At 42.1% G+C, this 25,460-nt stretch overlaps 1 non-coding gene and 1 pseudogene across 1 annotated transcript; both read right to left on the bottom strand.

The window, feature by feature from the left end:
* Positions 1-3,191: 3,191 nt before the first annotated feature.
* Positions 3,192-3,673, bottom strand: LOC126001422 (ribonuclease 7-like; annotated as a pseudogene).
* A 1,503-nt stretch (positions 3,674-5,176) lies between these two features.
* On the bottom strand, positions 5,177-5,303 carry LOC126002773 (small nucleolar RNA SNORA11). Its single transcript, XR_007493411.1, has one exon. It is a non-coding gene; the product is annotated as a small nucleolar RNA SNORA11 (small nucleolar RNA).
* Positions 5,304-25,460: the final 20,157 nt, after the last annotated feature.

Here is a 25,460-nt window from a genome sequence, read left to right as displayed (position 1 = left end):
ATTAGAATGTTAATTTAGAAGCACTATTGAACTGATTCTAAAAATTGAGCCCCCTGTCCCTCTCCTCTCCCATCACCACATACCTAGTGGTGCTCCAGCATTACCCCTGGCAGTGCTTAGGAGACCATATGGTACATTAGTTATTGAACTGGGCTTGACTCCATGTAAGCAAGTCTTGTCCCATGGACTATCTCTCTGGCCCTATCTTCATGTTTTTGAGTCCAACCCAGTGATGCTTAGGGGTGGCTTAGCTCTAAAGAGCTCCTCCTGCTGGTGCTTAGAGAATCATGTAGGATTTAGGACTAAGAACTTCTGCATTCTAAGCATATTTTCTAGTCAGGGGTCTGCAACCTTTAAGACATAAAGAGCCACTTGGACTCATTTCCAAATGGGGGGAGGAATCTGGGAGCTCCAACTGATGGAAAAAAAACCTGGAGAAAAATCCGTGAAATTTAAGAAAAATAACAGACATTATTGCAATAATATCCAGAGACAAAAGAGATTATATGAAGCTTACTAAAAAGAGTGGTGTGTTCAGTTAGAGAAATAACTACACTAACAATTATCATGACAGTGGTAGTAAGTGAAAGAAACACAATGCTTGTTTCAAATACAGGCAGCTAAGTGGGGAGGAGGGAGATGGGGGGCATTGGTGGTGGGAATGTTGCACTGGTGAAGGATAATGTTCTTTTTTATGACTGAAACCCAACTACAAACATGTTTGTAATTATAATGCTTAAAGAAAGATATTATTATTTAAAAAATAAACATTCCTAACTTAGCCTTAACATTCTAAATAAGATAATGGATAATACCTAAAACACATGGTCAAATTGATGCAAATCAGCTAATCTCACTATGTAGGACTCTTGCATTCTTTGTAAAGAATTTTTAAAATCTGTACAAAGACTCAGTTTTCCTATAACCCAACCCCCCCCAAACATGCCCTATAAAAAAAGGTGCGGGTTTCTAAAGCTAATCAGCTGACAAGTTCCATCTTGTGGTAAATGTCATAACCCAAGTAGGAATTTGTTCTAATTTACATTAGGGTCAGTTTATGTTTTAAATGTAAGTTCAAGTAAGTTTCTCTGTGAAGATCACAGAAAAGAATAATTTATGATGTATTCCCATTGTAACCAATTCATTGGAAAACAATGGAGGGGTCATTGGTGGAAGACTAAAGCTTAGTGAGACATACATTAATAGGTGGAAGTCAAGCTAAGAAGTAAAGTTGAATCAGAGAGTAGAAAATGTAAGTGGTCGTAATGAAGGATTGAGGATATAGTAGATTTACCTATCAACTTGTTTAAATGTCTTGGAATTGAGTCTGTCAGTAGAGGCCTTTTTCCATCAAATGCTGTGATAATTGAACACTCTGAAAAGGAGTGGGTATACAAAACACCTCAAAATCAAAATTTAGAAAAGAACTTAGGTCAAAAAAAAAATCAAAATTTAGTAGCACTAATTATTCTGTCTTCTTTTCCTATTTTGGATTTATGAAGGGTAACGATGAGAAAAACAAACCTTTCTTAAAAATCATGATTTAAAAAATATTTGATTATCCTCTTTCTTTTATAATTTTGTTCTCATTAATAATATTCCTTACACCATCTCACTCCAAATCACCTCACCTAGAGAAGCTAATGCATGCTGTCCTTTACTCTGACCTTGGACCTTACTTTATCAACACGTGGCTCAGTACTAATTTTTATATGAAAAGCTACTTTAATTAAATCAAATGTTAATATAAACACATGCATGTCTCTGTAATGGATTTATTAATTAACTTAGTTTAATATCAATTTCATGATATTATGCATTTATTTACCTATTTTTTTATTTAAAGGTTTTGTTTTGTTTTGTTTTTTTGGGCCCACCCGGTGACACTCAGGTGTTACTCCTGGCTATGAGCTAAGAAATCACTCCTGGCTTGGGGACCATATGAGACACCGGGGCATAGGACCACAGGCTATCCTAGGCTAGAGATGCCTTATTGCTTGAGCCACAGTTCCTGCTTCTGTTTACCTATTTTATTTTATTTTTTAAATTTAAACAAAATGCATCACATAGTTGGCGCAACTGTTCATAATACATTTGTTTACAGATGACAGAAAGGAAGGAAGCTTGCTCTGGGAGTTCCCACCAGCCTGTTTGTGAAAAGCAGGCTTTGGTCCATGGAAGTCCACTGAGGTAAGGGAAATGTGATCCTGGATCAGGGAGAAGAAGCTGGGACACTCCCTTGTGTCTAGGTCCTCAGGCCAAAGAAATCTGACCAGAACCAGGCCCACAGCTGAGTTCAAAGCGCAATAGCTGAACAAGTTTAGAGGGAGTAAAGGGGAGATGAGGAGGAGAGAGAGAGAGCAGGCAGGAGAAAATGTAGAGAGAAGAGAAGAGAAAGAGAAAGGGAGGGAGATAGAGACAGACAGACAAAGACAGACATACAGATAGAGATCAGATCCCTGGAATAGCTCATGCAGTCTCTTGGCTAGAGAGGTGATGGATGACTTAACTGTGGCCAACTGGAATAGCTGACTCTTCTCATGTGAACCCTTACATAGTACTCTTCTCCCCACAACATCGTTTCCTTTTAGCCAATGGTAAAGTAGACAGGGCATCTGATTTGTAAGGAGACCGACCTATCTTAAGTCTGGGTCTCTGCCACTGAACAAGTTGGAAGCTCTTTAATTAAACCATGAAACCTCAATTCCCTCATCCCTGGAAATGGCAAGTCATCCCTGTTGAGCCTATTTCATGTGGCTCCTATGATGACACCATGAAATGCTATCCAAAAATGAGGAGATGTTGCTGGCCCCACGACCAGGTCAGGTGGGGAAGACTATGAGACCATGGGTCAAAGAACCTGTCCCTAAATCCACTCCCTCTTTCTTATTGTTTCTTCCACATGTTAAGCTGCTATGATAAGGTGGAGCAAGGAAGAGATGTACATAGACACAGACCAGGGAACCCATATACCCTGCAATTCTCTCAGACCCACTCTTAGAAAAACAATAGAAGGTATTTCTTTTGGAGCTCAGTCTCCTGAACTATAGACCTCCTTTTCCCTCAGTATCAGAGGTGCATAAGCTAGGAAAGGCCCCACAGATGAGAGGGAGAGAGCTTTCTGGGCTTAGCAGTGGTGCAAAACCCTGGAAGGGACTGAAGGCAACCCAAGAGGGAGAAGAGCTGGATACCTAAAAGACTTTGTCCAAATGCACAAGAACCAGCGGGAACTTCCAAGAATTCCTTTCCTCGGGTGAGTCGCAGGCGAATGAAGGATGCATCCATTTGCTTCTCTTTGTACCTGCAGTTTAGATACTTCCTTGAGGTCAGCTGACAGCTGGTCAAGGGCACAGGCTTTGGGCTCTGGTGTCAGTTTTCCCAACCATTCTTGCAGGCTTTTTGGGGGGTCTGACAGGTGCTGGTCATGGTGCAGAAGGACTCATGCAGGAAGGTGTTGAGACTCTTGCAGCGTTTTGTGTCCTGGTTGATGTGGCTCTGCATCAGAGATAGCCATGCTGCATCTCTTTGGGCTTGGCTGCACATGCTGAGTTTCAAACCATTGAGCTGAGGTCATGTTCTTGGGCTTGGCACTGGTGGGGTGCTGGGCCACCCACAGTACCATGAGCAAAAGAAACAGCAGCAGGGGGCTGGATTGTGCTCTTGCTACTGCCATCTTTCCCTGGGAGGGGTGGTGGGGGCCTGTTCAAATGGAGGCTAGGTTCTGAACAGGAGGCCAGGAATCAGCCTTCCTATTTCATCTCCTTCTGATCACCCTCTCTCACCTTGACTGTCTTCTTGCACCCCTCTTTTGTATGCCTGCAGCACTGTGATCCCAGCTGCTAACCCTAGGGTCCCATCTTTTAGCCTTAGGTCCCCAAGCTTCCTTCATTTTATTCTCTGTCTCTTCCCATTCCACCTCGTCTCCTTCCCATATCCCTCCCTAGTGTCTCTGTGTCCTTAACTCTTTATCTCTGTCACATCCCTTTTGGCCCTGAGCCCATCTCCTCCATTTCCCCATGTTGTGCTTTCATCCCCAAATTGCTCTTCTCTTCCACAAGACCCTACGAGTGTCTCCCCACCCAGGGCCCCTTCTTTGTCTGGTCACTCACCGAGTGCACTCTTTTCTGGTTCCAAACCATCACTTTCCAGCCCCCAACCCCAACATCCTGACAGAAGCCTCACCTTCTCATGAAATCTTTGCGTAGAGCCTTTGAGCTCTGGGCTTCAGCTCTCTGGGCTTCAGTCTCCCAGAAGTTCCTCCACACAGACCTGAATATGTACTTCTGTCTTCATGTGGGCTTGCAACATCCCATGTTAGGAAATGTGTCAGGTTCATGTGTCTCTGACATGGCTGCCTGGAATGGATGCTTATGGCACTATTGTACCTGCCTGAACATGTCCAGCAACGAGGAAGCTTAAATTCTCACCATCAGATCTGTTCCCTGGTCACAGGGGCTTTGTTTTCTGGTTTGGTTTGGGGTCACTCTTGACAGTGCTCAGAGGCTACTCCTGGCTTTGTGCTCAGGGCTCATTCCAAGGTGGTTCTGAAGATAAAACTTGGGCCTCCTACAAGAACATTGAGCTATCTCACCTGGTCTGGTTGCATGTTTTTTTTAAGTCTTTTTCTTTTTGTTTTGTTTGCTTTTAGGACCAAATCTACTCCTGGTTCTGCTCTCAGAAATCACTCCTGGCAGGCTCAGGAGACCATATGGGATGCCAGGGATCAAATCGGGGTCAGCTGCATGCAAGACAAATGCCCTAGCCACAGTGCTGTTGCTTTGGCCTCTATTGTTTTTCTTTTTTTCTTTTAGTTAAGTTGATTCTTAGGACTTATGTTTGTCTCTGTGCTCAGTGATCCCTCCTGATGGGCTAAAGAGAATCATATAGGAGGCTAGGGACCACTGTGCATCTCTCTGGCCCCAGGTCATAAGGTTTTGACAAGTAATGAAACACCTGACTCAGCAGTCAACCCAAATAAATTTCAGAAAGAGTTGTCACTTAATCCCCTTTGTTTGTGATTGGCAGTGGATGGGAATGACTGTGTTGGTAACAATTTCTTTTTCTCCCACCTGAGACAGAGAGAATAGTGCTTTGTTTGTTTGTTCATTTGTTTGTTTGTTCCTTCCTTCCTTCCACTGGAACAAAAGACATGATTGATTCATGGTAGTACTTCACTGTGTGTGGACGTGTGTGTTCATAGGTCAACCACACATTTTGTTTTCCTTGTCTCTCAGCCCAGATCCTGGTTTGTGTGTTTTAAACAAAAAAGCCATGACTTTAGGTCTCTGACCTGAGCATACCCCATTTGTATGGTTTTTTGCCATCTGAACTTATGGCTTCTCTTTAGGAGGAAACGGAGGAGACAGGGAAGTAGGTGAATCATTGCAGTTCCAATGCCCAGAACCATCCCAACTCAGCTCTTGTACAATGATTCATTTCTCTGGGCCTTCAGTCCCAGGTATGGACTAAGTTCATATGACTCCATGTGGAGAAGGCACCCAACACTTCCTGGCCATCACTCCCCTTCCTACTTTTATAAAATGCTGTTCAAATTGGAGAATGCTGCTATTGATCACACATTGTGAGCAGCCTCAGGCCTCTCTTGCCATGTGTGCTTTCCCCTCAAGGTAGTAACAGCTGTGTGGAGAGCAATCAGTGCTTGTCCCCTGCAGTTGGGAGCTCTGAGACACAGATACTAATCAGTATTTTTTATTTTCAAAGGATATCAAGTTCAGCTTTTTCTAATGTCTTAAAGACATTCTAATTTCTTAAAGGAATATATGCTGGGCCCGGAGAGATAGCACAGCGGCGTTTGCCTTGCAAGCAGCCGATCCAGGTCCAAAGGTGGTTGGTTCGAATCCCGGTGTCCCATATGGTCCCCCGTGCCTGCCAGGAGCTATTTCTGAGCAGACAGCCAGGAGTAACCCCTGAGCACCGCCGGGTGTGGCCCAAAAACAACAACAACAAAAAAAAAAGATGATGAAGAAATATATGCTGAGATGCTTGGGATATATATATATGATAATATATATATGCTTGTCACAAAAGTGACAGGAAATCTTTTACATTATAGAACTAGCATTCCATTAGGGACAAGTGCAAATGAAATCTAGGGTTAGGAATGTGGTTTCATAGTGGAGCACATCCTTTGCATGGAAGAGGCCCTGAGCTTGACCCTGAGCACTGCTGGGAGCATCCTGTTATTAACAAGACAGAAGCAGCTCCTGAGTACTTGTGGGTGTGGATTCAAAACTAAAATAGACAAATGTGAACAGGCTTGATTCTTGTATAGTCCTATATAGCCTATATAGTCCCCTGAATACCACCAGGAGTGATTCCTGAGTGTAGAGCCAGGAATGACTTTTGAGCACTGTCAGGTGTAAAACAAAAATACCAAAACAAACCCCAAACAAACAAAATCTAGGGAACGAGGGAGATGGTTCAGTGGGCTGGAATGTATAATATACATGTAGAAGCCTCAGCTCTGAGCTGACACTGCAGTCCCCTGAGCACTGTATTGCATGAGTTAGTCCCTGGGTACCACCAGATGTGACCTAGAAATGAATGAATCTGGGTCTGGAGAATGGCTCATGCTGGTGTGAAGATTTGAGTATGATTTAGCTCAATCCCTAACCCATGCCATTTGGGGTTCTAAACAGCAGCTGAGTGTTCCATTTCTGCCCCCCCGCAACAAAAATGTGTGAATTGCAATTGAGTGTGTAATAAGCCCTGGTCATCTTAGCCAAAACAAAAGGAAAAGGAAAGGGGAAAACTTTTCTTTGGGAAGGAACCTTTAAAAAGAAATAAAACCTGGGCTGGAGCAATAATGCAGAAGTTAAGGCACTTGCCTTGCATGTGACCAACCTGGGTTCAATCTCCATCATCCTATATGATACCTGTTACCTCTCCCCCCAATTTCTGCCTATCTTACCTGGAGGGGTCTGTGGTTGCTAATAAAGGGGTTGCCTCAGGGGTGTAATAGATATTGAGGGAAATATTGAGCAGGAGAAGCCTCAGGTGGAGGTAGCAAGATGGGGAGATAAGAGATGGTTGGATTCAGAAAGGCTTTTTAGCTTAGAAGCCACACATGGTGGTCAGAGCCTTATAACAAAGCTTAATGTCTCCTGACTTCTTTTGACTGCTGTGGATCATTTTCTCATCATTATCCTGAACCCTCAGACCCACCAGGCCAAAGAAGCTGCAGGCATCGGGCAGGTCTAGAAAGGTCTTACCATTCATCCACCATCATCTACCGCTATCAAGGAGTTATATTAATTAATTCAACAAATTGGCACTTGAACATTGATTTGAACCCTGGACCCAAAAAGACAGCAATGATGGTGAGATTCCTGTTCTTGTGGTTAATTTTGGCTCTATTCAGCTGGAATTAGACCAAAATTTGGACCAAGTGGTGCCTATTTCTAAACATGGGAGTCCCTTTCTGGGGCAGAAGGGTCAGTGAAGGAGGGGAGCTAAAAGCTTGGAGCATCCCTCTTAGAGGTCTAGGACTGTGACTTTTCTGCAAAAAGTCCTTTTTCCAAGGACCACAGCCTCCCAATTTGCAGAAACTTATAGAGTCTGGCTACTTGGGAAAAAAAAAAACAGAAAGAAAAGATTTTATTGATAGTGGACTGACATCTAGATGATGACCTTGAGCCCCCAACAGATTCTGGTTTTGGAACTGAAAAGGTCCGGCAGTCCAGATAACACTCCGACGCAGAGAAATGAAGAGACGATTACTCAGGCAAAAGCTCAGATGGGCTTTTAATCAGACCAGTCAGGGTCAACTGCCATGTGTGTCCACCACAGGACAGAGGCAAATGACCTCGTGGTCTTCTACATTCTCCCTTATATACGATAATGGGGTGGGGGTAGTGATGACTTCCTTAGAGGCGGGACATCCGCCAAGGTAACACGAGGTATTGGTGGGGGCGGGCAGTGAGGTAGTGACGACTTCCCTGAGGGTGGGACATCCGCCTAGGTAACACGAGGCATTGGTGGGGGCGGGAGTAGTGACGACTTCCCACTTCCCTTTTCAGAACTAACGGACTTTCAGGTTAAGATTATCATGCTTTAAACTCCCAGACTTGTGATAGCAGCAGCAAAGAGCTACAAACACCAGAGCTGCCCAGAGGGGTTAAGAGGCAGCAGAGATTGCAGAGGCAGCTGAAACCAATCACTTTCTCAGGGAGATACACGGAAAGCTCCCTCCCTTCAGACATGCAAGCTGCTGCTCTGGCTCACAGGACTGCTGGACTAGGGGTTCGTTGGGGAGTTCCAGAGCAAGCAAGAGGCTCGGGCTGGGGTTCTGTGGAGCTAAGCCACTTGGCCAGACAGTGCACCTTAGAAGCCCACAGCTCATCTGCATCTGGACAAACTTGGTTATGGTGGAAAAAATTTAAAATGGGGAGAAAACAGTGAAGCCCATCTGAGCAGTTTATTTTTTAAACCTCCTGCATTTGAACTGTTTCAGGTTATCTCTTAATCCATTGTGTCATTTTCTTGCTGGTTTAAATGTTTTATAGTTTTTTTAATTAATATTTTCCCTAATTGATATGATGTTTTATTGTGTGCATTGATGTAGTAGCCTATTTTCAAACTATATTTTCTGTTTAAATGTTCTTGTAATTTTGTTTAGAAAAGGTTGTTTTTCTTTTGTTTAAGAATTTTGTTTAGGAAAGGAACTAAGGATGTTCCAGAATAAAAGTGCTTGGTTAAATAGCATTAAGAATTTTTTAACTACAGGTGTATTTTGCAAAAAAAAAAAAAAAAAAAAAAAAAATTCTGTTTATGGAAAAGGTTTATATTTTAATTTTACACTTTAGACTGTAGCTTTGGGACAATATTAGGGTTCACACCTTTGGCTGGCGGAAGTCAGGAAAAACAAAAGCTTGAGTTTTTTTTCTTTTTCTTTTTTTTTTGAAACAAAGAACCCGGAGATGTTACCATCACCCCCCCCAATTTCCTCCTATCTCACCTGGAGAGGAAGACCCTCCCACATTTGGGAGGGGTCTGAGGTTGACAAATAAGACCTGGGGGAGGGGTGAAGGGAGAGATTCAGAGGGATTCAGCGAGAGATTCAGCAAGAGAAGCCTGAAGAGAAGGAATCAGGATGGAGTGAGTACACTGAGGCTGTTTAGCTTATGAACCACACATGGTGGCTAGGGCCTTGTAATAAAAACTTGTCTCCTGGGGCCGGTGAGGTGTCGCTAGAGGTAAGGTATCTGCCTTGCAAGCGCTAGCCAAGGAAGGACCTCGGTTCGATCTCCCCTGGAGTCCCATATGGTCCCCCTAAGCCAGGGGCAATTTCTGAGCGTTTAGCCAGGAGTAACCCCTAAGCATCAAATGGGTGTGGCCCCCCTAAAAAAAACTTGTCTCCTAAAACTTCATGACTGCTGTGGATCATTTCCTCATCGTTATCCTGAACACTCAGACTCGCCAGGCCAAAGAAGGTGCAGGTGCCTGGACTGGCTGAGAAAGGCCTCACCATCATCCACCATTATCCACTCCACAACCATAAAGGACAATTATTAATTTAATTAATACAACAGTCCCCTGAGCATTGCCAAGAGTGATTTCTGAGAGTAGAGTCAGGAGTAACCCCCGAGTACAGCTGGGTGTGACCCATAAACTAAAATAATAATAATAATAATAATAATAATAATAATAATAATAATAATCAAACAAATGGGCAGAAGTGGTGGTGCAAATGGTAGGGGGTCTGCCTTGCATGCCCTAACCTAGGACGGATTGTGGTTCGATCCCTGGCATCCCATATGGTCCCCCAAGCAAGAAGTTTTTCTGAGCGCTTCATAGCCAGAAGTAACCCCTGAGCATCACTGGGTGTGGCCCAAAAACAAACACAAAACAAAGTTTGTTTAGGGATGAGAGAAAGATTTCAATGACTTAGAGTGCCTGTCCTGCAAGCAAGAGTTTAAAGTTCTCCTATTCACCTGTGCCAAGTATAGTCCTGCTAGCTCAGCAATTTTTTATCCTGCCACAAGTGATTTCTGGTCACAGTGCAGCTTGGTGTGTGTGCGAACACTGCTGTGCACCTAGTTTGAAAAGACATGTGAACACTACAACAAGGAAATGTGATCCTTGGCACTCATATGTGTGAGCACAGACCCCTGGTGAGCACCACCACCATAATCTGTGTGCTTCAAATAAATATGACCCCTGGTTGGTACATATGCAATCCCACAACCAAAAAGATTGCAAATCTTAGCAAGAAAACAACCCCCAGAGCCTGGCGTATGAGCTCTGGTCAGCACTGCCTCTAAAATACATGTGTGCCAGCTTTGGTCATCCTAACACCCAAAGCAACAAGGGAAGGAGAAAAAGAGAGAGAGGGAAAGAATAAAAATAATCTAGCAAATAAACTGAAGAAAAATAAACCCACTTTGCTCAAAGTGATCATTGTAGGGATGACTCATTGGCAAAAGCATGTGCTTTGGAAACTTGAAGCAAGGCACTTGGGATTTCTTAAAAAAAAAAAAAAAAAAAACAACCTTTGTTATTTCTTCAATGACTTGGTCATTACCAATACCTGATGCCTAGGTATTTTATGTCGATGGATCTTCCTCAGGAAAGGACGGAATATCTAAAGATTTGTTGAAAACAAGTTTTTATTAATTACAAGTCTACTCAACAGGTAGAATTAGCTCTGATTTTTTTGCTCTCCCACATAAGAGGATCATGTAACATTGTAAGTGATTCTGCTTATATTGTGTGTTTGATCCCGGGCATAATTACAGCCTTCCTCAATGCCAATAACCAGATAATACAGAATTTACTTAAACAATTGCAGTATATTCTCCAGAAACTATTTGAGCCCATCTTCATCACCTATATTAGAGCACATTCAGATCTTCCAGGATCAAAGGCTCAGGGGAATAAGATTGCAGATCAATTGGCAATGGCTACATTTAAAATGCTTTCTGAAGGACATTCAGCTCTTCATACAAATGCATGCCATCTACATGTGAATTATCATATTCCATGGAGGCAAGCCAGGCAAATTATAGAAGAATGCACCATTTGTGCACCTCTAAATAAAAAAAGTTCATGTAGCCGGAGCAAATCCTTGAGGTTTACAGACTAATGAACTTTGGCAGATGGACATTACTTATACAGATTTTTTTCCCTATCTTCATGTGGTTGTGGATACATATTCTTGATTTTTGGGGGCAGCGCCTATGTCTTTGCAAAGAGTGAGAGCTTGACTTCTTCCTTACCTATCTGTATGTCCTTGATATCTTTTTCTTGCCTAATTGCTATGGCAAGTACTTCCAGCACTATGTTGAATAGGAGTCATGAAAGAGGGCAGCCTTGTTTTGTACCAGATTTTAGAAGAAAGGCTTTGTATGTCTGGAGAATATCCTCTGAATAGTGAATTTTATATTGAGAAAAGTTCTTTTCATTTCCATCTTGCTGAGAGTTTTATCAAGAATGGATGTTGGACCTTATCAAATGCTTTCTCTGCACCTACTAATATGATCATATTATTTTATTTTTCTTTTTGTTGATATGGTGTATTATGTTGACTGATTTACAGATGTTAAACCATTTTTGCATTCCTGGGATAAAATCTACTTGGTCATGGTGGATGACCTTCTTGATAATGCATTGAATTCTATTTGCCAGAATTTTGTTGAGGATCTTTGCATCTTGTGTTCATCAGGAATATTGGTCTGTAATTTTCTTTTTTGACAGCATCTTCATCTGGTTTTGGTATCAAGGTGATGTTAGCTTCATAGAAACTATTTGGAAGTGTTTCTGTTTCTTCAATTTTATGAAATAACCTTAAAATAATTAGTAGAATTTCCTCTTGATAGGTTTAAAAGAATTCATTAGTGACCTCATCTGGGCCTGTGCTTTTGTTTTGGGGAACATTTTTGATCACCATTTTAATTTCCTCAATAGAGATGGGGATGTTTAGATATGCTACCTTATTCTTATTTAGTTGTGGAAGGTTATAAGAGTCCAAGAAATGTCCAGGTTCTCGTGCTTCATGGCATAGAGTTTATCAAAGTAGTCTCTGATTACTCTTTGAATCTCTGCAATATCTGTAGTGATTTCCCCCTCTTTATTTCTAATCCGGTTTATCAAGTTTCTCTCAATTTCTTTGTGAGTTTTTCCAGTGGTTTATCAAGCTTTTTTATTTTGTTTATTTTTTCAAAAAACCAACTTTTGCTTTCATTGATCTTTTAGATTGTTTTCTAGATTTTCACTTCATTGATTTCTGCTCTAAGCTTTTTTATTTCCTCTGTCTACTATTTTTGGTTCCACTTGTTGATCATGTTCTAATTTTATGAGCTGTGTCATTAAGCTATTCATGTAGGCCCCTTCTTCCTTCCTGATGTGTGCTTGCAAGACTATAAATTTTCCTCTCACTACCGCTTTTGCTGTGTCCCATAAATTCTGACAATTTGTGTCTTTATTGTCATTCGTTTCCAAGAATGTTTTCCTCTTTGATTTCATCTCTGACCCACTGGTTGTTCAGTAGTAAGCTGTTTAATTTTAGGTGTTAAAGTTTTTCTTTAGTGGTCCTTTGTAGTTCACATCTAATTTCAGTTCCTTGTCATCAGTGAAGGTAGTCTGCATGATTTCCATCCTCTTAATTTTATGAAGATATGTTTTATGGGCTAGCATGTGATCTATCCTGGAGAATGACCCATGCGCATTGGAGAAGAATGTATATCCAGGTTTCTGGGGATGGAGTGCCCTATATGTATCTACTAGCCCATTCTCTTCCATTTCTCTTTCCAAAGCTAGTATATATTTGTTGGTTTTCAATGTGGTTGACCTATCAAGGGGTGACAGGGACGTGTTGAGGTCTTCCACAATTATTGTGTTGTTATTGATATCTTTTTTTCAGATTTGTCAACAATTGTATTAAATACTCACATATTCATATACTCATTGGGTGCATATATGATTAAGAGTGTGATTTCTTCCTTTTATACATATCCCTTGATTAATACAAAATGTTCATCTTTGTCACAACTTTTCTGAGTATAAAGTTTGTGTCATCTGATATTAGTATGGACACTCCAGCTTTTTAAATGGAGATGTTTGCTTGGATGATTTTCCTCCAGGCTTTGATTTTGAGTCTATGTTTGTTCTGACTATTCAGATGTGTTTCTTGTAGGCAGAAAAAGTTTGGATTGAGTTTTTATTTTATCCATTTATCTACTCTGTGTCTTTTAACTGGTGCAGTTAGTTCATTGACATTGAGAGAGATAATTGTCATGGGATTTAGTGCCATCTTTGTGTAGATGTTTGGTGTGTCTGTTGGTCAGTCTTGTCTTAAAGTAGACCTTTTAGTTTTTCTTTGAATGCTGGTTTTGAGTCTGAAAAGTTTCTGAGCTGTTATTTGTCTGTGAATCTATGTATACTTCTTGTAAACCTGAAAGTGAGTTTTGCTGGGTGCTGTACTCTAGGCAAAACATTTATTTCATTGAGTTTTGTCACTATGTTCCACCACTGCCTTCTGACCTTGATTGTTTCTTGTAATAGGTCTGCTGTAAATCTCAAGAATGCTCCCTTGAATGTAATTTTCTTTTTTGATCTTCCTGCTTTCAGTATTCTGTCTCTATCTGTGGGATTCATCATTGTGACTAGGATGTGTCTTAGGGTATTCTTCTTTGGGTTTCTTTTAGCTGGTACTCTATGGGCATGCAAGATTTGGTCACATATAGTCTTTAGCTTTGGTAGTTTCTTGTTATGATGTCCTTGACTGTTGATTCTTCCTGGAGATTTTCTTCCTGGGTCTCTGGGACTCCAATGATTCTTAAGTTGTTTCTGTTGAGCTTATCAAAGACTTCTGATTTCATCTGTTCACATTCTTTGAGTAATTTTTCCATTTTCTGATCATTTGCTTTAAGGTTTTTTTTCCAATTTCTTCTGCTGTATGGAATTGTTGTGCATCTCATCTTCCAGCTCATTGATTCTGTTTTCAGCTGCTGTTACTCTGTTGGAGAGGCTTTCCATTGAGGTTTTCCATTTGTCTAGTTAGTTTTTCAGACCTGTTATTTTAGTTTGGAGTTTTCTGATTTCTGCCTTCATATCCTCTTGATTCTTCTTAGTGTTCCATTCATCTTGATCCATGCTTTCTTTGAGTTCTGTGAATATTCTCCATATTTCTTCTCTAAACTTCATATGTGAGAGACTAACTAGGTGGTTGGTCATTTTTGGGTCATCAGAGTTGCCATCTTTATTCTCTATGCATAGTGTTGGCCTGCTTTGTCTTTCCATTGTCATGCTTGAATTGGGTTTATTTTTTCTATGTGTTGTGGTGGTGTTCATCAGCTAGATGATATGCATGGCCACTTTTCTTCACTTCATGGCTGCATTCCTCTGGCTCCACCCTTTTCAGGTGGGATGACTCACCTCTGAAGAAGACAAGCCCTCAGGGAAGAATGCCACACGGGATCAAGTCCCAGGCTGAAGCAAGCAGAGAAAAGTCCAAAGATGTCTGCTGTGCTTCAGAAACACAGCAGTAGTCCTACTTTTGGACTTCTGTATGGACTCTACATAATGAAGTTCTTGGGAAAAGCCCTGCTGACCATCAGTGTGTTTCTGCAAGTTTCTCCTCAGTGACATTTGAAGTACCTCTACCATCAACCAGGAATGGGCTCAAAACTGAGCCCTTTGGGCTTTCTTGCCATCCTAGTTATAATTCGAAAATAAACTTCACCTTGCCTGCAAGGCAGACTTTTAGACATTTCTTCCTAAGACCTCTGTCTATGGATTACCTTGTGACTCTCCAATGGTTTCATAAGATCTTCATAATCTATCAGATCTTTGATCTCTGAATTTTGGCTTTGTCATCTGGTCGACAAAGAAAGACATTTGAAGAACCTTCCATCATGTACTTTGGGGATTGTGAAATAATCTTCTCTGGAACTTGTAGTCAGTTCCTTGACTTATGTTTCTAGATAAGGACACCCCTTTCTATAGGCCTAAAAATTGCTGCCTTTGTGTGTGTGTGTGTGTGTGTGTGTGTGTGTGTGTGTGTGTGTGTGTGTGTGTGGTTTTTGGGTCACACCCGGCAGTGCTCAGGGGTTATTCCTGGCTCCATGCTCAGAAATTGCTCCTGGCAGGCACGGGGGACCATATGGGATGCTGGGATTCGAACTGATGACCTCCTGCATGAAAGGCAAACGCCTTACCTCCATGCTATCTCTCCAGCCCCAAATTGCTGCCTTTTGTTTAGCTTAGTTTTTACCTTGTCTTTTTAGGGCCTATTATTCATTTTCCATGCTGTTTTAAATTTTTTAAGACTTAAAAGGGGGAAATGTGAGGTAAATAGAGGTATTTGTAATAGTTCTCATTTATATCTGTTCATTGCCTGTTTTTTCCCCCTCCTTCTACGGGGAGGGGTTCTGTTTGGAGCAGAATAAATGGGAAGCAAGAAGGCTGCGGGGGAGAGCTATTTTTCCTGCGGGCAAGAGATTTCTTGTGTGAAGCAACAAGCTTGTTGGTGAACTGCTCGTGGTGTGAGTTTCTTGATTCATAACCTTCATATCTGTGTAGATTATTTATTTCAGACTACTACATCTAGAACAGCATCCCCTTTTCTCCCTGGATAGGGAATATGGGGTTTCTATTTCCCTTTTGGGAACTGTGAAACAACCAAACTATCTTCCTTCATCTTCGCAAAAAACCTGGAGTAAGTCTTGAGCACAATGTATGTGGTCCACCAACCAACCAACTAACAACCAACCAAAAACACCACAAGTATGAGAATCATTGAAGCGGGTAGCTTTGGGTCAGAAAACTAAAGGTGAGAGTAAAATTTTCTTGCCTGAATAATATGCTCCATGGAGATGGAATAGGACTGCAAGTGCCTGCATATTGGGAGAAAAACAATAAGTTCACTGTGGCTGGAGCAAAATGAAGGGGTATAGAGAGAGACCAGAGTCCAGATCCAAGAAACTCTTAGAAACCTAGAGAAAAACTTTCAATGTGGTGGGGAATTCAGTTAGGATTCTAAGAATGTAAAAAGATGACACTGCTTAAAAACCAGAACTTTGAGTCAGGAATATGGGTATTTGATGAACAGGTGTGTACCATATTTAGTGAGGCATATCTAAGGGTTAGGATGAAGGGCCACATCTAGCAAGCCAGGGCTTACTTCTGACTTTGCACTCAGGGGTCACTCTTAGCAGGCTCAGGGGACCATATGGTATGCAGGGATCAAACCCTGGTTAGCTATGTGCAAGACAAGCACCTTGCCTAATGTACTATATATCTTTATTTTTCTTTTCCTGTTTTCTTTGGGGGGGGGTCACACCTGGAAGTGCTCAGGACTTATTCCTGGCTCTGAGCTCAGGGATCATTCCTGGTGTTTGAGAGACCATACAGGGGTCCCAAACTAGTTAAGTAGCACCCTACCCTCTGTGCAAGGCCTCATGCCCAGGAAGCAGTGTAGGTGCTTGGGAGACCATACAGGGTTCCCAAACTGGATAAGTACCACCCTATCCACTGTGCAAGCCCTCATGCCCAGGAAGCAGTGTAGGCAATGGAAAGGACCTCTAGATAGTAACAGAGACTTGGAAACAGGTTTCACACAGTCCTGGCTCCAGTGTCCTCTGGGTCCTGAACTTTGGGAACAAGCAGCCTTTGCTGTATTGTTAAAGGTGTCTTGAATCTGCAGTTTGAACTTCTGGGTGGAGAATTATGTTTCTGCTGCTGTAGAAATGCAAATGCTTGAACATGAAGTCCAGAGTCTAAAACTAACTAATTGCGTATAGAATTTGAATGGAGGATGGGGCTGCTAGAGTGGGTGTAGACCTCCCAGAGCTCATTTGAATTCCTAGCCTGGACTCATTATTCTAGAGTGAGATGTTTCTAAATCACAGCTCGAGTTACCCTTTGCTCTTATGTCTTGCTGTCATTATAATAATTCTAGCTCTCTCTTCAACTACATTAAACTGGGCTCTCTAAAAGATGCCTTGGTGTTGTGTAAAAGTAAAATAAACAGGGCCCACTATGGCAGGTGGAATAAAAAAAAGAGTAAAGTTTAGAAGGCCAGAGAGATATTGTGTGGTGGGGAAAGAAGCTTGCTCTACATGCAGTTAGCCCGAATTGGATCCCTGATACTGCATGTGGCTGCATAAACATTGTACAGAGCTGAAGTGACCCATGAACACTGTCAGATATTTCTCCCTCCAGACCTATAGAGTAGATCTTAGCTTTAATACACTGAAGAGACATGTTCATGGTTTAAACTGCAATCCTGACTTTGTTTCCAGCATTTGGATAAGGCAAATGGCTTTGTTAGCCAAAATAATGCAGCACCTAAGATCTACTTCACTTTGTCTTCAGTAGATGTTGCCATTCACTCCACTATGTTCATGGGGAGACATGAAAAGATGGAGGAAAAAGAGAGACGACTTGAAAGGATCACATATGAATCAGAGTCTGACAGAAGGGGAAAAAAAAAACCACAAAGATAAGCAGAAAACAAAATGATGGGAGAAAAGAAACCCCTTCATGAGCATTCCACAGCAAGGCTGGGAAGTTCTGCCTGGATTCTTTCTCCTCTGTTTACCGTCTTGGGCTGCTGGTCATGTGTGTGTGTGTGTGTGTGTGTGTGTGTGTGTGTGTGTGTGTGTGTGTGTGTGTGTGTGTGTTTATTGTGTATGTATGAAATTATTGGGACAGTATTGTGAAAGTCCCAGTGGTACCTGGTGTATCTCTGTTTTCCATCTGGACAACAGCTGCTGCTTCCTCTAAGTCTGTACAGGGAGGTGCCTGGGAGAGCGAAGGGCAGTGTGTGGATAGCACCCACCCTCAGAGCCCAGCCCTCTTTCTCCTTCCCCACCTCTATCCTTTCCTTCCAACTCCATACATATGGATGGAAAGCCCATGCTAATTCTTCTCATGCACTAGCAGGTTCAAGTTCTCTTTTCCTAATTTTGTTGCTCATAGATAAGTAAAGGTAACGGGGTAAAGTTTTGTAGACCAGGAAAGTGAAACAGATCACAGTTGAGTGGAACTCCATTAGGGTTTTAGAATTCTCAAGCCTTTATTGGGAGCAACTGTGATCTGGAGGAGGAGGCAGCACAGAATGTCTCAAATCAGCTCCCAGGCCCACACTCTTGGACAAACCTGGTTTAGGAGAGGGAGAACTGCCTAGTTTGAGAGGCCTCAACAGATCTGATAAGCTATGGTCATTTATCTGTTTTCAGCTCCGCAACTATCTGCAGAATAAAAGGCAAATTCCTCCACATGAGTGTCACTGTCTGCTGTCATCTGGCAAACCTGTCTGTCCAATTTTATTTTTTACTTTTCTCCTACTGAATATCTTAATTCTTGCCAGGCTGGGTTGTTCATTTTTTTCAAAAATTTTTATAATTCTTTCTTGGACATTTCCCCTCTCTCGCGCGCATTATTATGGTGCTCAGAGGCAACTCTTGGTGTGTGGTTTTGATATTACTCCCTAGTGGTTCTCAGGAGATCAGGGTGTGCTTGTACTGGGTCAAGCCTTCCATATGAGAAGCTTGCGCCCTAGTTTTTTGAACCATCTCTCTGGCCCTCTTTAACCAATCTTTGCTCCTTGAGACACATGCCAAGCCTCAGTCCCCCCTTCTTCTCAGTCCTCAATTTAATTTCCTTTTTTTTGTTTGTTTTTTTTTGTTTTGTTTTGTTTTTGTTTTTGGGTCACACCCGGCAGCACTCAGGGGCTAGTCCTGGATCTATGCTCAGAAATCGCTCCTGGCAGTCTCAGGGGACCACATGGGATGTCAGAATTCGAACCACTGTCTTAGATGCAAGGCAAATACCCCACCTCCATGCCATCTCTCCGCCCCCCCCAATTTAATTTCTAATCTAGAAAAATCATTCTTACCTCTAAATCCTACAGCTTTTACTGTTTTCAAGAAATATACTTCTCTTCCTCAAATCATTGTTTATTCCCTCATAATGATATAGATTCTTTTCAATTTAGACTTTAAGTACCCAGAAAACAAGAACTACCCGCTTACATCTTTATTCCTCCCTCAAGATATAAAATCCATGCTGCTTATGTGACTCTGATTCAGTCTCTGTGAGAGAGAGGATCCCTCTGCCTCCGAATGATCCCAGTCTCCTCCAATGTGTCAGCAAACAATCATTGGAAATAATAGCACTACTTTTGGAATTCAGCCTTGTGACAGAGTGAAGTGATGACAAAAAGATGGGGTAGCTGAAGCAATTCTTTGGGGTCAAGGACAACTCTAGAACTATCCATAACACATTAGGGAGTTTGAGCAATTTGAGTTAGATAGTGCAAAAAAGTTGCCACAGAAATTGTGGTGAGCCAGTCAAGGAAATACCTTGGACCCTCAATAGCAGGAGTCCTCATTATTTGCCATCCTAGCCGATTGTTTGAGACCTGCTTATTGTTTGAGAGAGGAGAGGAGAAAAGAATGTGTAGGTGATATGCATCCTTAGAGAAAAAGCAACTCACTTTCTTTGGCAGTGGAATTGTGGGCATTTCTCTTTTTTAGGTGAGCATACCAGGTGGTGTTTTATGGGACTGCTTCCACCACTGTGCTTGGGGTTCACATTCAGTAGTGATCAGGGGTCTATGTGGTGCTGGAGAAACAAATCCAGGATTCGTGCATGCAGGCATTTTCTCAACCCAGCTCTCTTTGGTTCACCACATTTGCTGGTAGAAGAACTAGCATCATTAGAGAAAAATCTAACAAAAATATTTCAAAGTCCCAGGCATTTATCAAACTCTTTTCTTTTTGTTTTTGATTGTACCTGGCAGTGCTCAGGGCTTAGTTCTAGTGATGCTCAGAGATCATATGTAGTGCCAAAGATAGAACCAGAGTTGGTCGTATGCAAGGCAAGCACCTTAGCCCTTGTGCCATCTCCCTAGCCTACTCACCATCTTTTTTTTTTTAATTTAGATTTTGAGCTATACCTGGTGGTACTATCATATTTCTTCAGGGACTGCTCCTGGTTCTGCACTGTTTATGGGTTCAAGAAGTGCCAGGGATATAATCTGGACCTCCTGTATGGAAAACATACATTTAGCACATTGAGCTTAGTTCTCTGGGCCTGCCAACCATTTTTAATATGTGATAAGTCTCTCTTGTTCTGAAATCATTAGACACAAGTTTCTCAACTTTTACCACAATAAAAATGTAAAAACAAAAACAAAAAAAAAGGTAGAGTGAAGACTGGAGTTCTATACCTCAATGGGCTAGAATGTGTATAGTACATATTTTGCATTATGAGACCCATGTTAGATCCCTAGCACTGCATGTATGAGTTGGGCTTAGCATCTGGGCATCACTGGGTATGATTTAAAACCAACCCAGTATCACTCAACCGACAGACGATGTTCAATGAGTTGGTATAGGACTTAGGAGATCATATCTTTTTTTGTATTTACTTATTTATTTAGTGTTTAATAATTAAAGACACTTTCACATTGATTCTCATATTGGCTCTTCTTTTTAATGGTGCCAGGAATTGAACCCATGGCCCTATACACATAAAGCATGTGCTCTAGCACCAAGGCAATTCCCTGACATTCTGTTTACTCTTATAGTCCCATGAGGTAAAGAAAGTATTAATTATACTTCAAAGAAGATGAAGCAGATGCTCAGAATTATACCCAATATCAGTCCTGGAGGTCTTTCTGGAGCAAGTTCCATATCTGTAACTGTGTTTGCAGAGGTGAGTGGTGGTGGGTAGCAAATGAAGAGGAAGATCATGAGGCATGCCAAGTCCTTTTTTTCCTTAGGGATGTTTTAGTCTTGAGGAAATAGAGAACATGGGTGGAAAGTTTTGAAGCGTTGATGAGAGAGGCAGGCTTTCTCAAAACAAAGATGATTCAATCTGCCTACCCACCACTTGTGTGGGATGATGCCTCTTTGGGCCTGACTGTGGATTGTCCTGAAAGGCACAGGTAAGCCTCCTGCCTGTGGGAGGGTTCTTTGTCTGGCCAGGCTACACTTTTTGGGGGAGGCCTTCCCAGCAAAGCCTTCTGAAGCAGGGCCTCTGGCTGGGTCTTCCTATAAACTAGTCCAGTGGAGGTAAGAGTGGGTGAACGAGGAAGGTGGCATTCTAGAAAGACAGCACAGTATGAGCAAAGTCTGAAGGTGGGTAGGGGTACAGAGAAGAAAACAGGCACGGATGGTGACATGTCACGTGTGACATGTCATAGGTGGTGACATGTCGGGGCCAGATCATAGAAGATCTTAGGTCCTATGAGGGGCACAGCCTGACTAGAGGTAGAGAGGGTGTTCTGTTCCAGAAGGAGAACCTGAATAAGGAAGAGACAAGAATGAAAGGGATGGATATGGGGAAGAATTTCTGGTGAGATTTGTTAAAAGTGGACCAAAAAGCCTAGGGCCTGGGGATGCCCAAGTTTTGGGACAGCCCTGAGGCCTAAAGGGGAAGACCAGGGTCCAGGAAAAGCCCATTACCTCAATAAAGACCTTCAGAGAATGCAAAAGCAAAGCACGGTTTATTTTAGAGTTCTGGGGCTCCAGGGACAGCCACATAGACTGAAGCTGGAGCCCTGGGTAATCTAGGAAGGTGTCTTTTATAGGTTTAAGGAACCTCCCTAATCCAGGTTTAAACACAATGTTCAATTAGAGGGTGAGCTTGACCCTTTTCAAAGAAAAAGTTGAGACCCTTAGGAGGGGTGAACAGAAGTCCATTCGTTTGCCCAAATATGTCAAATTTCTCTTAGGAGGGGCATTGGCTGATGGCAGAAGGCTGTTGATGCCTCATAATGAAATACCAGATCAAGGGGGATCAAGAAGGCAGGGCAGAGAAAGGTTTAACAGGCATATCTGGTCACGGTGGGATGAGAAGGGCTTAACAGACATCTATCACATATCTGAGTTATTATAATATCTATTTTATAAATTTTCCCCTAACAGACTGTGAGGGCTATATGGCCTGTACACTCTATCTCATTCTGACTACTCCCTGGTGATAGGTACTGGAAGAAAAGCTCTCTGTCACTATCATCCGCAGTCCAAATTCTGCCACAAGGTTTGTATAGTCACCATGAACAGGGGAGGAGGTGAATGCTTAGAGTGATGGTGTGGAACTTGTAAGTAGCAGAGACAAGGTTTCCATCTGAGTGTGCTTTGCTCAGAGTTGGTATACTACTCATTAAGCAGCATAAATGTCTTCAAATATGTGAGATGGAAGAAGGGCTGAAACCTAGGATTGCTCCTCTCTTCATGCATAGAAAACCACACAGCAAGAGAACTTGTTTTGAACTCTGGTTAGTTCAGACAGAGCAAAAAGAGCAAAAAGGAGGTTGAGGGATAGTATAGTGAATGCAGTTTACCCATGATTGATTCCTAGCACCCTAGTATTGTCAGGAGTAAGTGTGAGCTGACACCCAACTATTAATCCAAAACAAAGGTTTCCCATCTTCCTCTTTCCTTTAAATCTCTCCTTTGATTTGTAAAAGCCCACCTGGATAGGTACTTTTGTCTTTCTTTTGACTTTCCCCTTCCTGGTGAATTGGGAAGGGTTAATAAAGAAGGAGCAGTTTGGCTTGGTGCTCCCAGAGATACCATGAAGCACAGACTGACTCCATGACTCTCTTTTAACTGGCTTGGATTATTAATTCTTCACCGCTACCCTGCTTCTTTAGACCAGTCCACTTGGGGTGGAAGTATGCATCTGTAGTGATTACGCAATCTGGGGAATTATTTTACAGTAAATCCTGAGCACTAAGTAGATTATGCCCTCCCCACTACCCCCCCCAAAAAAGGCAAGAAATGGCAAGTGTAGGCAGTTGTAAATTAAAATTCTATTAGGACTCTGCTCCTTCTTCTCTGGAATGGCACATGGCCACTGGGGTTCTGGTTGTGATCTCCTACTCTCTAAGGTGGAAGGATCTCAGAGAAAAGCCCACATCTTTACAACACACTGCAGGGAAACAGGCTGAGGGAATTGTGGCTGGCAGGCTCTAGGGAGCTGGCTCTTGGACTCTTGTGAAGATGCTGGGGTGAGTGAGAGAAAATTAAGAGTAAGATCCTTGATGTTCACACTAAGCCAGCTCCACAGACTCACTCTTTTTTTCGAAAGATGTGTAAACCAAGCCATGAAAAGTCATGGGTATACTGTCCATGCAGCTGAAAGTTGGCAACCTTGGGAGGAGAGAATGGGCCAAGCCCCTGCCCTGCCAAAGCCATGCCTACTGCATCCATCAACCATAATCATCGTTTTGCTCAACAATTCTCTGCAGAGACAGCAATATATAAAAACTTCAGGTAATCTGGTATTTGGGCTGATATCACCAGGGCTTTTTTCAGCATCCTCATTCTTCTGGGAGACCTGGCAGCTGAGAACACATTCCACAAAAGTGGCAGTATCACTAAATTAAAGTGCTTTGAATTACTGAACAACCTTATTTGTTTGATGCTGCCGTTCCTGTAGATACACAGTAATTTAGATGTCAGATGTGTAGCTGAGATCTTTTAATGTTCAGAAGCAAATTAAATAACAGAATAAACAGCTAACAAAAGCTTACTAAATCTTATGCCATTGTCTTAAAAGCCTCATTGGAGATACACAAATTTTCACAGATCTGCTTGCCACTGTACACCTTTTTTCTTTTATGAAAACTTTTTTCTTCTCTTCCTTTTTCTTTATATTCTTTTTGTTTCTGTTTTTGTTTTGGGGTCACATCTGGCAGCGCTCAGAGGTTACTCCTGGCTCTATGCTCAAAAATCACTCCTGGCAGGCTCGGGGGACCATTTGGGATGCTGGGTTTCAAAACACCATCCTTATGCATGCAAGGCAAATGCCCTACCTCCATGCTATCTCTCTGGCCCCATCTTTATATTCTTTTAAAATAATTTTTCTCTCACTTATAGGGAAATGAATATATTTCCTAATGACCTCATTGAAGATAAAATACTTGCACATATTGCCTTGTCACTACTTTTTAACAAATTTTACTTTTTCTTTTTATTCAATTCTTTTTTTTTTTTTTTTTTTTTTGTGGTTTTTGGGTCACACCCGGCAGTGCTCAGGGGTTATTCCTGGCTCCAGGCTCAGAAATTGCTCCTGGCAGGCACAGGGGACCATATGGGACGCCGGGATTTGAACCGATGACCTCCTGCATGAAAGGCAAACGCCTTACCTCCATGCTATCTCTCCGGCCCCCTATTCAATTCTTTTTAAAAATAACTTTGCTCTCACTCATTTGGAAACAAATGTATTATGGTCAACTATATCAACTTATGTGATGCATTTTCTTTAAATGAATTTAAAAAAAAGATTGGATCCTTTTCCCAACAAGACAAACTACAGCCACCATGGTCTGGGTGTGACCCAAGATATTAGTCTCATTACATTTAAGCCAGCAAACTTGTGTGAAGCTCCAGTCTTGGCCTGCAGAGGTATTAAGGGTTTTTAAGGGTCTCTTTTTGGAGAGAGACTGAGATTTCAGTGCCTATGATGGGAATTGAAGTTGGAACTGTGAAAGCCTACACTGGGGTTTTGTCAGCCATGACTCCGGTGGCTTTACCCTTGTTGATGTGGTCTCCTAGACTCCTGGGAGTGGGATGAGCAGAGTCTCCCTGTTCTCTGAGGGTGAGAAAGCAGCACACTCTGTTCCTCAGTAACATGATAGTGCTTCCTTCCCACTTTCAAAGGCACTGGGTCCCGTGAAGCAGAGACAACATCAAAGAAAGTCTGAGAACGAAAGGACTTTAGGCAAAGTTGGAACAAAATGTCCTGGTGACATCAGAAAGGAGACCAGAGAGCAAGCCCCCTCAGCACGGGGACACAGACTGTTTCCAGACTAGTTGTGTTCAGAATCTTTTTAACCACTTCTGCCTTCAGGCCGTCCATGACCTCAGGTAAGAAAAATCCTGGTCCTTCCTCTGAAGTGGGTCAGAGAATTCTAGTTCAATACGTTTCTTCTAAACCTTTCATATATTTGCCAGAAGCCTGGATTAACACCAGGGATAATTGGGAAATTTCTTACCCAAAGACCACTTGGAGCTTTTATTATGTACATGCTACAGCTCATAGACTGAATTAAGCCAAGATCCTGGGGGTGGGTAAAAGGAAAATGGTTGAAGGTGTTGGACCAGCTCGCAGGGGTCCTCAAACTTTTTAAACAGGGGGCCAGTTCACTGTCCTTCAGACTGTTGGAGGGCCAGATTATAGTAAAAACAAAAATTATGAACAAAATTCTATGCACACTGCATATATCTTATTTAGAAGTGAAGAAACAAAATGAGAATAAATAAAATATGTGGCCCGCGGGCTGTAGTTTGAGGACCATTGACTAGAGGATGGTGGGCAAATGTCTCTCGTTGAGTATGAGCACTTGGATGAATAATCTGTGAGGCACAATTCAGTGTTTAAAGCATACAAGAAAGCCGGGAGACATTGAAGACTTCAAAAAGTGGTGGGCAACTACTATGGGTTCAGTTCTGGCTCCAACCAAGGACTTGATCTCCCCAGCA

Source organism: Suncus etruscus, chromosome 2 (genome assembly GCF_024139225.1).
Source record: "Suncus etruscus isolate mSunEtr1 chromosome 2, mSunEtr1.pri.cur, whole genome shotgun sequence".
Taxonomy (NCBI): Eukaryota; Metazoa; Chordata; class Mammalia; order Eulipotyphla; family Soricidae; genus Suncus; species Suncus etruscus.
The sequence above is the reverse complement of the archived record's forward strand: the minus strand, read 5'-3'. Positions and strand labels throughout refer to the sequence as shown.